The sequence below is a fragment of the Oryzias latipes genome, chromosome 6, assembly GCF_002234675.1.
Source record: "Oryzias latipes chromosome 6, ASM223467v1".
In the NCBI taxonomy this organism is placed as follows: domain Eukaryota; kingdom Metazoa; phylum Chordata; class Actinopteri; order Beloniformes; family Adrianichthyidae; genus Oryzias; species Oryzias latipes.
In genome coordinates this window covers 13,224,784-13,240,180 of record NC_019864.2, presented here as the reverse complement: position 1 = coordinate 13,240,180, position 15,397 = coordinate 13,224,784, and the positions used below count along the sequence as shown (strand labels likewise).

The following is a 15,397-nucleotide window of genomic DNA, read 5'->3' as shown; positions in this document are numbered from 1 at the left end:
GTCCACCCCTTCCTTGACCTGGATGCCAGGCATCAGCAGCTACTGGAGGAGAAATCAGGCTCTCTTAAGAAATGTGGAGATTTTGGAACAAGATAGTGACCTACATTGTGCTGCCATCTTTCCTCTCACCATCGGCACAAACAGCACAAGGCGGGGTGGGATGTGTGGGGGATTTGCATAACTAAGGGATTATGACACATGTTGGCCGGTGTTGTCGAGAAAGCACCAGTCTCGGGGCACGCTGTTGACCCAAAACCAGTGACGAGTGTGCCGCTCTCCTGCGGGGGCTGTGGGAAAAGCTTGGGTGTCGGAGGGGAAAATGCCAGGGATTTCACCCTGTGGGCTGAAGAAGCACGCAGACTATTCGGGAAGAAGTGATGAGCTCTCCTTGTGCGAGCAGCCGTCTGTGGATGGGTGAATGCCGTCAGCCAGATGGAACAAAGTGTCTCACAGACAAGAGAGCAGCTCTGACTCTCTTGTGACGATGATGATGACAAGATCTTTTGAGGAGCCACACTGGAGATCTTTTCACTGATGATCTGACCAAGAGTTATAATGTTCCATTAAACTAAAGTTCAAGTATGAATCTAAAACCCACAGGTCTTCAAACTTAGCCGTAATGGTGCCAAAAAACGGAACTCTTAAGATTTTCTATTTGAGACTTACTTTAAATTGAGACAAACACTAAGAAAAGTTACATGTCAATTTTAAAACTGCCTAAATTATTAAAGTATTTTTTTCAAACTAGATATTTATGCTTATAAATCTAAGGTTAACAATATCATTGGTAGGGGCTATTGCCATCATCCCATGGGCTTCTATAATTAACTCATAGCTCCTCAAATCCAAAACTCAGAAAGCTTCAAAACTATTATTCAAGACCATAAGAGGATATCATGCTGAAAAAAAAAACCCCTTAGCTTTTCTTTATGGTTTATCAAAACAACAATTAACCCTCTTTTGAAGGCCTGTGAGATTTTGTTTTGTCATGAAAAATGGCAGAGACACAGTTCAATAATTCACCATCACTCCTGCTGACTGACTGATAGAACGTCTGCTGATGGAGACACGCACAGAAGATCCAGCAGCCGTGGTAAAAAAAAAGAAAGGCCGTGCCATTCATCTGTGATGTGTCTTAGTCTCTGGGGGCTGATAGCAGCAGCCTATCCATTAGTGTCACTGCAGCCTGGGTGTTTGGTCCCCAGTGGGACAGCCACACACACATAGCAGCAAAGCTCACTGACGTCGCCTGGACTCGCTAGTCTACGACAAGTTTTTCTCACTTTGGAAAATGATGATTACCTTATTAGCAGGCCATGACAGAACCCACTCCCTCTTGTCCCTTTGTTCCCTTGAGGCCTTCAGCTGTAATTTTGGATAAAAAAACATGCACAGGAAGGAGCATCCAAACACTTGAACTTTTTTGGGCAAAAATTCCACCTTCTCGAGCAGAGCTGCTTTAAATACTAGCAAGTTGATACAATTTATGGAAGGGATAATGCCCTTTAAGATGTGTATTATCAGAAATTAATAGACTTTGACTTTGCAGAACCAACTGTTCGACGCAAAGGACAGCGGTTGGTTCCACCCAGTCCATTCATTTCTGATAATGCACATGTCAAATGGCATTATAGAACTTATTTGATAGTAATTTGCGGATGAAATGAATATCAAATCAATTAATTATGCTATTTTTTAGGTTTAAATTGTGTTTCCCAAGAAATATTATTTGCTACAAGTGCAACACCATTTAATCCACAGTCTGCAGGCAATCAGAATTGATTATTCACTTGGACCATGTTATAAAGGTTTTATATAGCAGCTAAGGGTTAACATCACCGCTTAGCTAGAGCTGTTAGTCTTCACATCCTTAACTTGGGTAGTGGTGCTGGTGGGGCTCAGTATCACATCAAAAGTTCACGACTCAATTAAATAAGAAGTTATTTGTCACATTTTCATTGAAAATTTTGTTTTTGGGGCTACAAAAACTGTTTTCTTATAATCAGTTATTTAAACTAAACAAAAGTGGATATTTAAGTAATGAAATTATGAACCAAAACAATAAAAACATTAAATTTGTTTGCTTGAAAAAAGGAAGAAATTGCTTTAAGATAAATGTGTTCATTAATCGGATGAATTGATATTGCAATTTCTTAGTAAATATAAATAAAAGTGATCTATTTTCAACCCCACGTCCAATTGTTGGACATTGTGACACAGAAAAGAGGGAAACAAATGATGAAGATGACCTGTTGACTCTTGAATAAATTAATGCAAGGAGAAGCAGAAAGTAGCTAGAGAAATGGGAACCTGTGAAAGCTAAGCCTTTGTTAATGAAAGATATGGTGCACAAAAGATACATAGAATTATTATTTTTTTCCTAATCAATATTTTTACTTCTTGAAATATAAAACATCACATAACCTTAAAACCTTTTATCATACAAATTAAATTAAGCTTTAATTAAAAAATGTGTAACTTCTACAATTCAAACCAATTCAAAAATATTCTGAAAATAATTTTTGAACAAAATATATCCTCTAGTATCAAACAGGCACCCTAGTTTTGATTTTAAACGAAGTAACACTCCTTCTCTTTAAAAATTCTATTTACAGTCTTAGTGGTTGTTTCATGTTTGTCGCTTCTGTTAAATTAACCTGTGATGTTTGGTTCAAGGTTGGGCAGATGGTGTAGGAGTGGTGGAGGTCAGTGCAGACATCTCAGGACGGCCCACTGTGACCAAGTCATTACACCAGAGCTTTACAGCGTTACACTCATCAAACCCAATCACTCAAGGTTGCCAAGCCAACGCCATTATCCCCCTTGTCAGGTTGTTACACCCTTTAGGAGGTACAAAACACGAAGGGATGTTCTGTTTTGTTAGGGCCAACTGCCAGGGGATGCCAGGTCTTTCTTTTTTGGAATAATTAGATGTAATATTGAAGGTTTCATCTTCAGGCTGCAGCAGAGCTGATGGTTAACTGGCTTCAGGTTAACTCAATATTAAAGGTACATGGGGATGTAGTTTGAAAATTGTTTTATATTTTTATTGTTTTCAGCCAATAGAAGGTATAGAATGAATGATCTGGAAATAAGTGGGTATCTAGCTGTCTGTGTTTTGAGAGGGGGGTGGATCATGTACCACCATCCTCGCAGAGCAAGTACAGGGAGGGGGGAACAAAGAGGGTCTGTTTTCTTCGTCTGTGCTGGTGGGGAGGCACTTTTTCTTGCAACTTTTTTGCTGCCTGTGTGAACGTTTGGGAGGATCGAGGGGGTTATGTCACAGGAGATATTCACAACAGGGACTCGGGTGTTGGTGCCCCTTTTAGAAGCCACGGTTGTTGCTGCAGACAAATGATGGGGAGGCGGTCCTATGCTGGAGTGGCTGCACACAGCTTTAGGGCCGGTGAAGCTCTGACCAACTTTGAATGGGCAGCAGATGTCAGAGAGCTTGCTGGTGGCCCAGTGGTAGCTTACAACAACAATCGAGACTTCCCGTTTTCCTGCGCTGACAACAACAGGAGATGGGCATCGCTCCATCTGCAGGCTTGCCAGTTTTTTCAAAGAATTCAGGAGGACTATGCTCTTGGGGCCTCTGTTCTCAAGCCTTCATCTTCCTCCTATTTGCATTAAAAAAACTAAGCAGCACTCCTGTTGGCACAGCAATGCAATGCACTTGTGATTTCTAATAGCTTACTATTTACATTGCCAGAGCTTTTTTGGTATTCTTCCAATGCCAAAGCTCATTTTCTCACTATCAGATGGAAGATTTTCTCCACAAGGTTTTAGTGGCTTGTTGTTCAACCCTACATCATCTGAACTTGTCCTTCAAGAGTCTGCAAAGATAAGCGGAGAAACGTCGATTGTCTTTGCCACACATGGTGCAACAGGCACTTTCCTGAAAAGAGGGAGACACTTAGCTGTCAGCTCATGAATAAAGTTGACATGGAAACACACATTTGCCGTAGTTCAAATCTCACGCTGACCCAGAGGTCTTATTTAGGCCAGGGGTTCTAAGGGACTTACCCTCTTCGCTACCCGCCACCCCCTCCCACAGACCGGCCCAGAGTTAGATACCATGTAAGCGACTCAGCAGCCGCCTCTGAAGGGTCCTTAATCCAAGCGGGATGACAGCTTGGCTCCAAAGGCTGCTTCCGAGGCTCTGAGACCAATGGGCTTTTCTTTTCCTATTTTTCATCCTTTAAACCCCTCAAACTCAACCTCAGGAATTCTGGGGGAAAAAAACTCAGTTTAGTAGAGGACAAAGGCACGAGATGGTAAACAAATCCAAAAGTGGAGGTTCTTTCATTCAGCCAAAGTTAAATGAGCACATCCTCTCAGATACTAAAAGCAGATTGTACAATGCCAGCATTTTTTCTGACCTGACTGCCCTGTGTTGTGAAAAATTATAATCTATACTCTCATAATCTTTTTCCAGGCCTCAGAATGATTAGGAAAGATTAAGGTCACAAAACCATCAGAATCATAAAATTTTGTACCACTGTCGTACCTAATCCTCCTTTTTTCCCTAAACCAGTCAGCTGCATCATTGAGGAGTCACATATCCATCAAGGTTGAAATGAATCTATGGTTAATGTTCTTGCTTAACTTAAAGCATCACATGGTTACCAGCGAGTGAGGATTTACGAGAGATCATTTAACTATTTAGTTAAATTTTTGTAATGCATCCCCTCATTTGCACTGGGCACTGTCACTTAATACACCCCCTGAGCTAAAACAGTCAAGTGTTGTCCATTGTTTGCTAACAAGACACATTTGTATGTTACTACATTTCTTTATGGACTTGTACAGCTTTAAAGCTGCGTTCAAATTGAAAGCAATTCGTGCGATTCGCTCCGACGTGATTTCAGTGTCAGGCACAGCACGACGGTCAAACGGGTGCAAACGGGTGCCACTACGTGATTGGGACGTTGTGGCACATCCAAAGTAAAAAATCCACACTTTGGCGAGAACGTCACATCGCTTTAACCAATCAGGAACTTAGCTTTTGGCAAATGGAGCAATCAGTAAGTGGAGTCCAAAACTAATACGAAGAGAATCTGATCAATATCTTCTTATTGGCATTGACACCATAATAAAAAGGTCCTCTAATTTTATTCTTGTTTTTACTTTTTCTCTCCTCTGACTAATGCAGAGACCAAGTCATCAAACTGGGTTACATAGACATGGAAGTAAAATTGGTTGAAATTGGCCGTCATTCAGACGCAGCTCCTGTGGTAGATGTGACCCTCACCGTACTGGGGGAGTCTCTGAATGATCTCATGAACTCAGACATGGAGACGTGATTACTGATGTTTATTCAAAGCTCTTTAAAATAAATAAATACGATATCACAACATCATCCGTGTCTTCCATGCCTTGTAAATGAGATTTACAGTCAATGGTTCCATGTAGTGATCAGGCTAAAAACATTTGGTGGTAGCTTCTGCCACACGCATCAGGGGTGTCAGGTTTATAAGCTCATTTTTGGACAGGCCTTGACCAGCGAATTTGCTGCACGTCCAAATAGAAGCGGCCGATGCAAATTTGATGCTTGAGTCGCAATCGGTGTGATTGTAACACAAGGTTTCCACAGATCTCCATTGGTGTTACCTCTGCTTTGACCCAGGTGGAATTGTGTTGACATGACAGATTGTGTTGGTATTAGAAATAAATTAGCTTTAAAAAATGAATTACTGAAAATGTGCCTAAAGCTCTCTTTACTAAGGACCTTAGGAAAGTGTACAACCAAAATGGTCCAACCTCCTCAACACACTTCTAGTGCTCCTCAGATTCATCTTCAGGTTCATCTTGTATGTAGATATTTTAGATCAAAACAGTTGATTTAAAGTGTTATTACTTTAGTTCTATTGTTCTATTTGTAAATATAATGAAATAATTATTAGATATGAAAGATATAAAATAGATATAAAGTATCCATCTATTCATCCCAGCTTTGAGCATTGTGAATATTCCATTCTCTTTTTTAAGGGCCAATTAAAAAAATTGTCTATAAAATGAAAAGGTTAAAAAAAAAATCCCCGGAGTATATGACTATGTTAGTCACAGAATATCAACAAAAAAGACTGTTTGAATCACACTTCAATCAAAGACTTCCGAAAATGTGCTGCTAAATCGGATTTATTTCTATGTAAAGTCTGAGAACAGCTGAGGAATAGCAATCAGTTTGTTATCCTTGTGGCCAGTCGTTTCTCAGCTCTGAGCATGGACTTTTGGAGCAGAAGGATTAAAAATATAGCTCCTCGCTGTTGGCTGACTGGGAAGTCTCTGATAACCCAACAAAATGTGGTTAAAAGCTGTCTGGGCCACCGCTGAGCTTTTGCAGCACAGCGTTTGTCTCTCTGTGTGCCTGTGGAAATATCAATGATTTTCATATTGAAATATCAATGTGTCTTTGTCAGTGGCTCATTGTTGATAGGCAGATCCCCGTGGTGTTAAGAGCCTAAGGCAAAGTCTCAGAAGAAAGAAAAATGTCACTAATAGTCTTAGTTTGTTTACCACCTTCTTTCAAATTTGACACTGTCACACCATTGTGTGTTCAGACCTTTGAGATGAATGACTTCTGGTTGAAGTTGAAAGGGCTTGGGCCGGGCTAAAGACCTAATGCTTGGGTCTTCAAGGTTGGCTGGTTTTTCGGGCCTCTTGGGGCTCAAGGCACAATGACGGCATCTTTCCATGAGTGGAGCTTGCAGTGGAAATGTTACTCAAAGGGCTTGCTGCGTGACAGAGCACACGCCCCCACAAATCTTGCATGGGAAATACAGGGATATGTCTCCTCTCGGACAATTCCAACGTCTCACTGCTGTTGGATTAATATAACAGCTATTTTTGATGTTAGGAACTTGACATTTTGAGAAATGTAGAAGGCAAAGGCCATTCTTCAGATGTTCAAATGTACTTTCGTTGAATGCTTTCGGCTTAGAATAATGGATCGGATTGTAAAAGCACAAAGAGGCTTCTTTTATCGACAAGCTGCCCACGTTTCGGGGCTCTTATACGATTGCTAAAAACTCTATCGACGTTTGGATCTCAATTTTCCTTGATTGAAGCCCAGCAATTAAAATTGCAGTTTGCTTTCTACAGTTGGTCTTTATGATCATGATATGCACAGGGCTTAAGTAATTATTTAAACCCACATTATTTATAGACGGGGCATTGGCAGTACTGAAAGCAGATTAGGCTGCTGTCTCTTCTATGGCCTGTTGCCAAGTTTCAGTTCATTTTCTGAGTTTTCACTCTTGTTTTTTGTATAATTTCCTGGGTCTGTTGCTTTGACTGGTTAGTTGTGTTTTCCTCATACAATGAAGCCATATATAACATGGAAGCTATTTCATTTCCCCAAACTAACTTCTAGCACTGTAAAACTTTGTAAATACTTGTTTTTTTCTTGCCTCAACTTACTTTTTAATTGCATGTTGATAAAATGGTGCTTAATCATACTAGAGTAGATGAGCTACATAAAGATCAAGTTTGATTGGATTCTCCACAGTCATGGGTAGTGACAAAATATCTAATTAAGCTTTAGGCGTCCCCAGTCTCAGGATTACTTTGGCCCCCGCACCCAAACCCCAATCCTGGGAGACAGAGATAACCACTCTGTCATAATCTGAAGGGGGAGCAGTGGGGAGAAGGATGGAGATGAAATTCATTTATGTCAAATCTACGGGGTTGGCTGATACTGCAGGTTTGGCTTTGGTACCTGTTCGCCAGCGGCGATCGAACACATCAGATGGAGGAAACTCGAGTCAGACATCGCAGGTTAAGATTTGCAGGAGTTTAACTTCTGTTAAAAAAATTGTCAGGAGAAAAGATGTGCGTGTGACTTCAGTGTGTTTTGAGAAGATAATATGAATGAGAGCAGATTTCATGCAAAGTTTTATCCATATCATTCCCAATCCCCCCTCCAGCTTTGAAGTCAGAAGTGTGCTTGTATGGGTGGAAATACAGACAGATTAGAGAACTGAAAAACATGCTTTCAAAGCACTTTTAACCCTCTTCCTCCTCCTACCCAAATCTGCTTTTTGAGACCACATGAAACCCACAGAAGAATCCCCTCCTTTGTCCACACTTTAGGATGTGGGCTGGGTATCCTCTTTGAATTTTCTCTACATTGAGTGAAAGTACAGGTTTACTGTGGTTATTTACCTCTCTACAGCCCATGAAACCCTCTCAGCAGGAGAGCTCTATTGATCAGGGTTTGGCTTTTAGGAAAAGCAGGAACAGAAGATGGAAGTGGTGTGGAGGGAGACGGCTTGAGCGCCGAGGATGACCAAATGACCAGGACATGCTCTGCATCTCACCGGGATGCAGCTGAAATATAGTCGTTCCCTTTTGATCCGGCAGACAAAGCATCTGCTGGAGGCCAGGGGACAAGTTGTCTCTGCACGCATCCTTTCTCATGTCTCCAAGGAGTCAGTGAGCCAGTTTGAGTAAAGCTTGGTGTATTCCACTATCCTGTTGTGAAATTCTTGTGTTTTTTTGTGGGTCTCCATAAATAGAAACAGGCTTCAGGAGCCTTTCATTTCTGTTTTTTTTGGGGAAATTTTGTTGTCATGGTAGTTTTTCTAGCACAAGATGGAAAATGCAGTCAGAGCCTTGAGATGTCTCATTTAACCTCAAAGCATTTTTAAAAAACGGACATTTCCAATGGATTTTTGGTAAACTGGGATTGAGATGAAATGGGACTTTGGGCATCAGTTTTAGTGCAGACACAGCACTTGCAGCATTGGCTGGCCACATCCTTGACAGCCCTGTAATTCCAACCCAAATGGCTGCTTTAAAGAATGAAAAGCCTTGAAAAAAAAGAAAAAAACTGCCACTGAACTGAATCATCAATAATACTGGGGTCTCGGCTCGTATTGTGTGGAACTAAAACCCAAATGAGAAGGTGGCCGTGGCGAGGACAGCGCTTCACAGTGTTCATTTGATTGACATACCTCCCAATTTTTCACATCCGTGCTAAAAAGCATACAAGTGACTCTTTTCCATAACATTGGACAACTGCATGGTTAACCTCCTGCATTCACTGGTGGGCCTCTGCTGATTCGAGCTGAAGCAACCTCAACATATTTGTGTTTTGTGATGTAAAAACCTTTTAACCTGAAGCTTGTATTTAGTATGGTAATAAGGCAGGGAAGATGGGAAAAGTCAGTGTTTATATTTTAATATGTGGCTTAAAAAAGCTTTTAAAATCCTATGAAAAAACAGAAAAAGGTTGGTCTACATTGTCGAAGAATTTTACTTAAACATAAAAAACCTTAATTTAAACCTGCAATTGCAATTTATATATATTTTTGATGTATTTTTCATGTCCCCCAGCCGGGACTTGAACCAGGGGCCTTCAAAAAAAAAAAAAAAAAAAAAAAATACATCAAAACTCCTTTCTGTGTGGAGTTTGCATGTTCTCCCCGTGTATGCGTGGGTTTTCTCCGGGATCTCCGGCTTCCTCCCACTGTCCAAAAACATGCTCCATAGGTTAATTGGCAACTCTAAATTGTCCATAGGTGTGAGTGTGAGAGTGCATGGGTGTGTGATTGTGGATGTTCTACCCTGCGACAGACTGGCGACCTGTCCAGGGCATCCCCTGCCTACGCCCAAGTAGCCGGGATAGGCTCCGGCAGCCCCGTGACCCCGAAAGGGACAAAGCGGTACAGAAAATGAAAAAAAATATATTTTTGATATTTCATGTGGGAAAACCCTCTAGTACCAGTTTTACATTTTCACTTTTAGCCATCGTCATTCTGTTAAGCCTAATGACCATTATTACAGTGTTACCGTGTTAAAGTTGTTTATATTTTTAAGCTGCAAAAAGTTATATTGCTCTTTTTGTGAGAGGTTTGCTGATTTTCTTTTATGAAAAACATTGATTTAATTTTTTGATATTTTTGAAAAATATATTTTTTTAAATTGAGTAAACATTAAAACTACTACCTAACCTTCTCAATTACCTGCTTACAAACATTTTTTTGATAGTCAAACATCTGTTAGATGTATTAAATCAATTTTAATTTGGATTTTTACAAATATTGTTGGTGATCACTCATGGAACTGTACAGGAATATGACATTTCTAAGTTCTATTGCAATGCAAAAAGTATTCATTGTTGCTTGCAGTTATTTTATTTCTTTCTCAATGGTAAAACACCATACTATGTCTGTAGCATAGCATGGTATTCATTTTGCTAGTGCCTGTTTACTTCTTTCAAGATGACGGCTAATGAATGCCACAAAGTTCTGCAAAGCCATATTTTCAATGTTCAACATGAGACAACATACTTTTATTTAGGCATCTTGTTGGTCAGTTTTTAACTTGAATAACTTCCATCAAAGAAAAAAACAGAATTAACAAGAACAGATTTAAAAAGGTGGCAAGCAAAAATTGGTTATTTTGACAAATAGACGCTGTGTCCAAATTCCTTCACTAGTGCACTATAGTGCGTTCGCCATTTTGCTGTTCTGTCTGAATCTACAATTTCAAAATCCAGTGCCCCACAAATTTCCCACAAGTCTCTGCAAAATACCAGTGTACATCGATTCTCACCATTGGCGAATATATACCACAATGCATTGAGTTTCAACAATATTTACAAAAAAAATTGTTTAAAAATGTTTTTTAATAAACAATCAACATTTTTATCTTCAAAACTCAGTGGATTCATAAATAGTTGTTGTAAAATGCTCGTTTTGATTAGATTTTCACTTCGGGAAGTTGGTGATGTCATGTTTCCTGTTTTTTAAAAAAAAAAGAAAAAGTAGTGAGCATGGTGTCCGAATTGCTCTCAAAATCCAGGGCACTAGATAGTGGAAGACTATCTGGTTTCTTAGAGTGGGAATTCGGACATTGCCTGAGTAATAGTTGTTTATTTCTCTATAGAAGTCTATGGAATTTTGGCTTCTTGGCACCAGAAGGTACTTCCTGTTTGGAATCCGAGGGTTCCCAGTCAATGGGTGTGACTGGTCTGATCTGGAGATGACATCCTTTCTAATGTTTGGCCAAAGTCTTTTGATATGAAGCAAGTTAACCTGTCTGCAGGAAATTCCTTCCAATAAAGGATACGGTAATTTCTTATTTTAAGAGAAGGGTCAGAGGAGATCTGAACAAACTAAACACTTGCCACTGCTCCTTGAAGTATCTAACTAGATCTCAGGCACATTATGAATAAAAAGATTAAGTTACTGTAGCTGGTTTGACATTTCCATTACATCTTTACCAAAGGGTAGCACATCTTTGAGGGAAAACTTGGAGGAAGCTATTCAAAATTAATTAATCATGCTTTAATTTTTTAAGCAAAGAATATGTATCTATAATTTCTGTGTGCTTTAAATCTTGCAGGAAATCACACAAACCCTTAATTTTTTCCTGCCTAAATTCTGGATGAACCACTTATACACTGGTTACAGATTTTGATTAAAATATTTCAGGATCACCACTGACTTGGAGTACAAGCCACAAAAATAAAGTGGGTAAAAGCATTCAGGTGCACCCCCCTGCTGTCAGTCCTTTCTTGTTTACCGTCATGTTTCCGCCACCAGAATGAGATTAGTTTAGGAAACAATTTTGCCCACTGCTGCTTTCACCATCTCTGGGTTTTTGTTGTTCTGCGCAGGTTGCATTAGTTCTCACATTTGCTCATGAAAGCATCAAAACCAAACAGTTGGAGTTTTATTGTTTTATGGGAACAAGAAAGGATTTGCTTAGATGAATAGTTTTGAATGACTCATGTTACTGGAGAGGTTGTGGTCCTTTTTAAGTCCCACTCTGATCATCTTTTGATGTATTTTAAAAGCTTTCCTAGTGGACTTTTAATGACGGTTATGCCGTTTTCAGCCAAAATAAAAAAACGAATATCATTTTCTAGGACATACTTTCTGTTAGCACAGATTAAGCCCGCCCCTTCCCGTCCTCTATTTGTTTTTCCTCTCTTCCACTTGCTTACAGGGCGGCAGTGGTTCAGTGGGTTGAGCAAGCCAGTAATCGAAGGGTCAGCGCCTCGATCCCCACTACCCACCAACCGTTGTTGTGAGACACTTCACCCTCCTTGCCTCCAGTGTGGCTCCACTGGTGTGTGAATGTTCATGAATGTCCCGGTGATGGGCAGAGTCACGCCTCTGTCAGTCTGCCCCAGGGCAGCTGTGGCTACATCAGTAGCTTACCATCACCAAGTATGAATGAGGAGTGAATGAATAATGGACACATAGTAAGCCGTTTCAGTGTCTGGAAAATCACAGATAAATCCAACCCATTATTGTTATTATTATTATTATTATTATTATTATTATTATTATTGTTTTGGAAAGTCTGGGTCAGCTTTACAGTGAGTGATGAAACCTGTTTGTCGGTCAATCATAGCAGGAGCCCCGTCTGAAGGTATGGCTACCAGCTTTTCTAATGGTACCTTTTTCTGCACAAAAACTCCTTCACCATGTTATACATTTCAACTCCTCTTGTAGTTGTCTGTTAGGGCAGATGTGTCAGGAATTCTTCTCTTGTGGAAACCAAAAGCTATGCTGTACTGTTGCCGTCCACAGACTCATCACACTGGACGTTAACCACCTGCACTTTGCAAGATCCCGGTCCAGCTAATTCGCCAAGTTATCAGACATAGCTGACACTCATCTAGACATTGTAGTGGAAATTGAATGAGTTCTATTGTTCTCATCCTTAGGGACAGTGATAGCAATTATCATTGCTTGTTTCTTAATCTGATAAAACCTTCTTCTACTTGATGAGAAAATGAGCAGGTCTAAACGAGGCTTAGATTTAAGAATTTTTTTCATGCTATATGCATAAGTCTTTGTCCTTTAAGGCAACAGATTGCAGTCTACCCCCCCCCCCCCCACAGGCTGCTGTCATATTAACATTAGCTTGGAGCTCCAGAATGGACAAGAAAAAACAATGAGAATGGCTCGAGCAGGGCGTTGCTCACGGGGCGGTCGCTCGTGCCAGGCGGTGGCACGTGCTCGGGCCCGATAAATGCTACTTGTAGCTTTAATTGTTATTATTATTATTATTATTACAGCCCCCCACAACGCCAACGTGACTTTACAGTTGTAACAAAAATGGCGAGCAATATTGGTAATGACTGTGACGTACATGAATCTAATCGTCTACAAGCAAAGTCATCAGTAAGAAGGGGAACAGAGAGCTTGTGGCTTGCTGTAGTAGCTTCTATGCTACACCTAAAAATTTTTTCAATGGCATTTTAGCATCTGGTCCTGATGTCTGCCATCATCAGAAAAATCCCACAAGAACATGTTAGAAACACCAAAAACATGATTTTCATTGGAGTGGGTCTTTGAGGCTTTTTCATGTCCACAGACTCAAGTGGTGGAATTACAAGTCTTTGTTGAATCTATAATCTCCAGAATGATGCTTTGAGATCCCACTGTGATCACAAACTAGCTGGTGCCTCATCAGCACCATCAGAATTGAAAATCCACTTCACATGCCTTTTAATTTGACTAAAATAAATACAACATGGATTATTAAATAAAAAGTTCAAATTGAATTTGACAAAAACGAAATGTGATTCTTACATGAGTCAAATTTGAATTATGAATTAGCTTGATCTCCATCTCCACGCCCGTGGCTTTGCTTGAATTAATCATGAGAAAACAGCATTTTGAAGGTCATTTATCTTATGTCCTGACAAAGGTCTGATTTTTTTCTTTGCACACACTTTCTGCTAAGAAAATACAAGAATGCATTCCATTCAACAAGAGGGCCTGATGTCCTTTATGATTTATGTTATTGTTAGTGGGTGTGACATGGAGCAAAACTGCTGTGTTACGGAGAACTTTTCCCACTGCTAGAACAGTGGGAGCTCTCAGGGCTTCACAGTGCAGGAGAGTTGCTCTAAATGTTTAATGGAGAGTTACGGGATAAAGGGCATCTTCTGTCTTTGCTGCCTGGCCTGGCTCCAGTGCTCACTGCAGCATTCTGACCCACCACGCTGCAGCGTTAGGACTGGAAACCTCTACTAGATGCAATCTGGCCACAGATAAGTAATGCAGTCTTCTGCTTCCCATTGCACAGCTGCCTCCCAAATTTTTTTTTTGCTCTAAATATGTGCATGTACCTATATTTGTATTTCTGTCCTGGATTTCTGTTTTACAGTGTTACTCTGTGGCTGGTTTGCAGGTTGCCTGACAGCCACCATTCAGCTTGTGTCACTGTTAAACCCTCAGCGTTCCTGTTGAGGCCCCGCCCGTCCCTGAATGGCTCTGTCAATGCTTCTCGATGACAATGCATTTTTTTTCTTCCATGCCATAAAGCAGATGCTGTATTGGAGCAGCACAATGCAGGGCCCATCTGAAACTATTTACCATGTCAATGGCACACTGGGATCAGGATGCCAGTCACTGTGTGGGGCTTTTTGACTCGCCACTCTGTAATGAGTACATGCTGGAAGGAAAAGGAACAGGACAGCTTCAACTGGCATTGTAGACGCTGCAGGCCGAGAGAAAATGCAGAATAAAGTGCTGATCCAGGCTATCCATCCGTGGCTGAGGCTTTTTATACCTTTTGAATGCTGTGATTATTGTGACACCGAATGAGCTTGTCAGCAGCTGGCCCCAAAGTGGATCAGCGCAGAAAAAACAAAGCCCAATATAACTGAGATGTTTTTTTTTGTGTGTGTCAAAAATAGTTTTGTACCTTTGTTGTGCTTGCAGTTCCTCTAAAAAAATGGTCTCATATCTGCGATTAGAACTGATTTTTTTTCTGAACCTCTTTCTGAGGTGAACTGAAAAGAGTTTTTGGGTGAAACAGAAAAGCCGTGCAGTCTGTCTTTGGTGTGAGTAATACCTGCCCTCTGTAGAGTTACTTTGTCTTTTCAAGAGTATTTCTTCCTTCATCTAAAACCCTAAATCATCAATGAAAACAGCACTGCAGTTATTTATCAAGGTGGCACTCAAAAGACCTTGAAAGTCCAGATGTTCCTAATCACAGAGGACGGTTGAGCAGTAACGCTTAACTGTCTGACTCCTCTCCTCCTCGGATTAGATATGAGTCCTCATAAAGACATCCTGGAGAAGGAGGAACAGTCAGATCTAGCACTAAACCTGAGGTCTCTTTGGGTCCTTATCGCCACTTGTGGGGATAATCTTTTCTAACTAAAGCCTCCCTGTGGCCACCGACTTGCTATCAGTCATTTCAAGGATGCACTCTATTCATTTGAGGAATCTAGAGAGGGTTAAAAAACAACATTGTTGTCATTTGATGTGAAGGTATTTCAAGGTAGTTCCGTCTCTCGGAAAGGTTAAAGACTCACTCTGATGAAAACCATGCTTTTGTTGTTTTTTTTTAACATGTTGGTGGCATTTTTCTGATGATGGGGGATATATAAAGTAAATAAATATTAAATTGCATTTTAAGT

The 15,397-nt window shown here is 40.4% G+C and overlaps 1 protein-coding gene across 2 annotated transcripts in view; it reads left to right on the top strand.

Annotated features, from left to right (window-relative positions):
• The window catches only part of LOC101171409 (neuronal cell adhesion molecule), a 76,436-nt gene that overhangs the window by 1,084 nt on the left and 59,955 nt on the right, over positions 1-15,397 (top strand). The gene's annotated exons all lie outside the window — the stretch shown is intronic.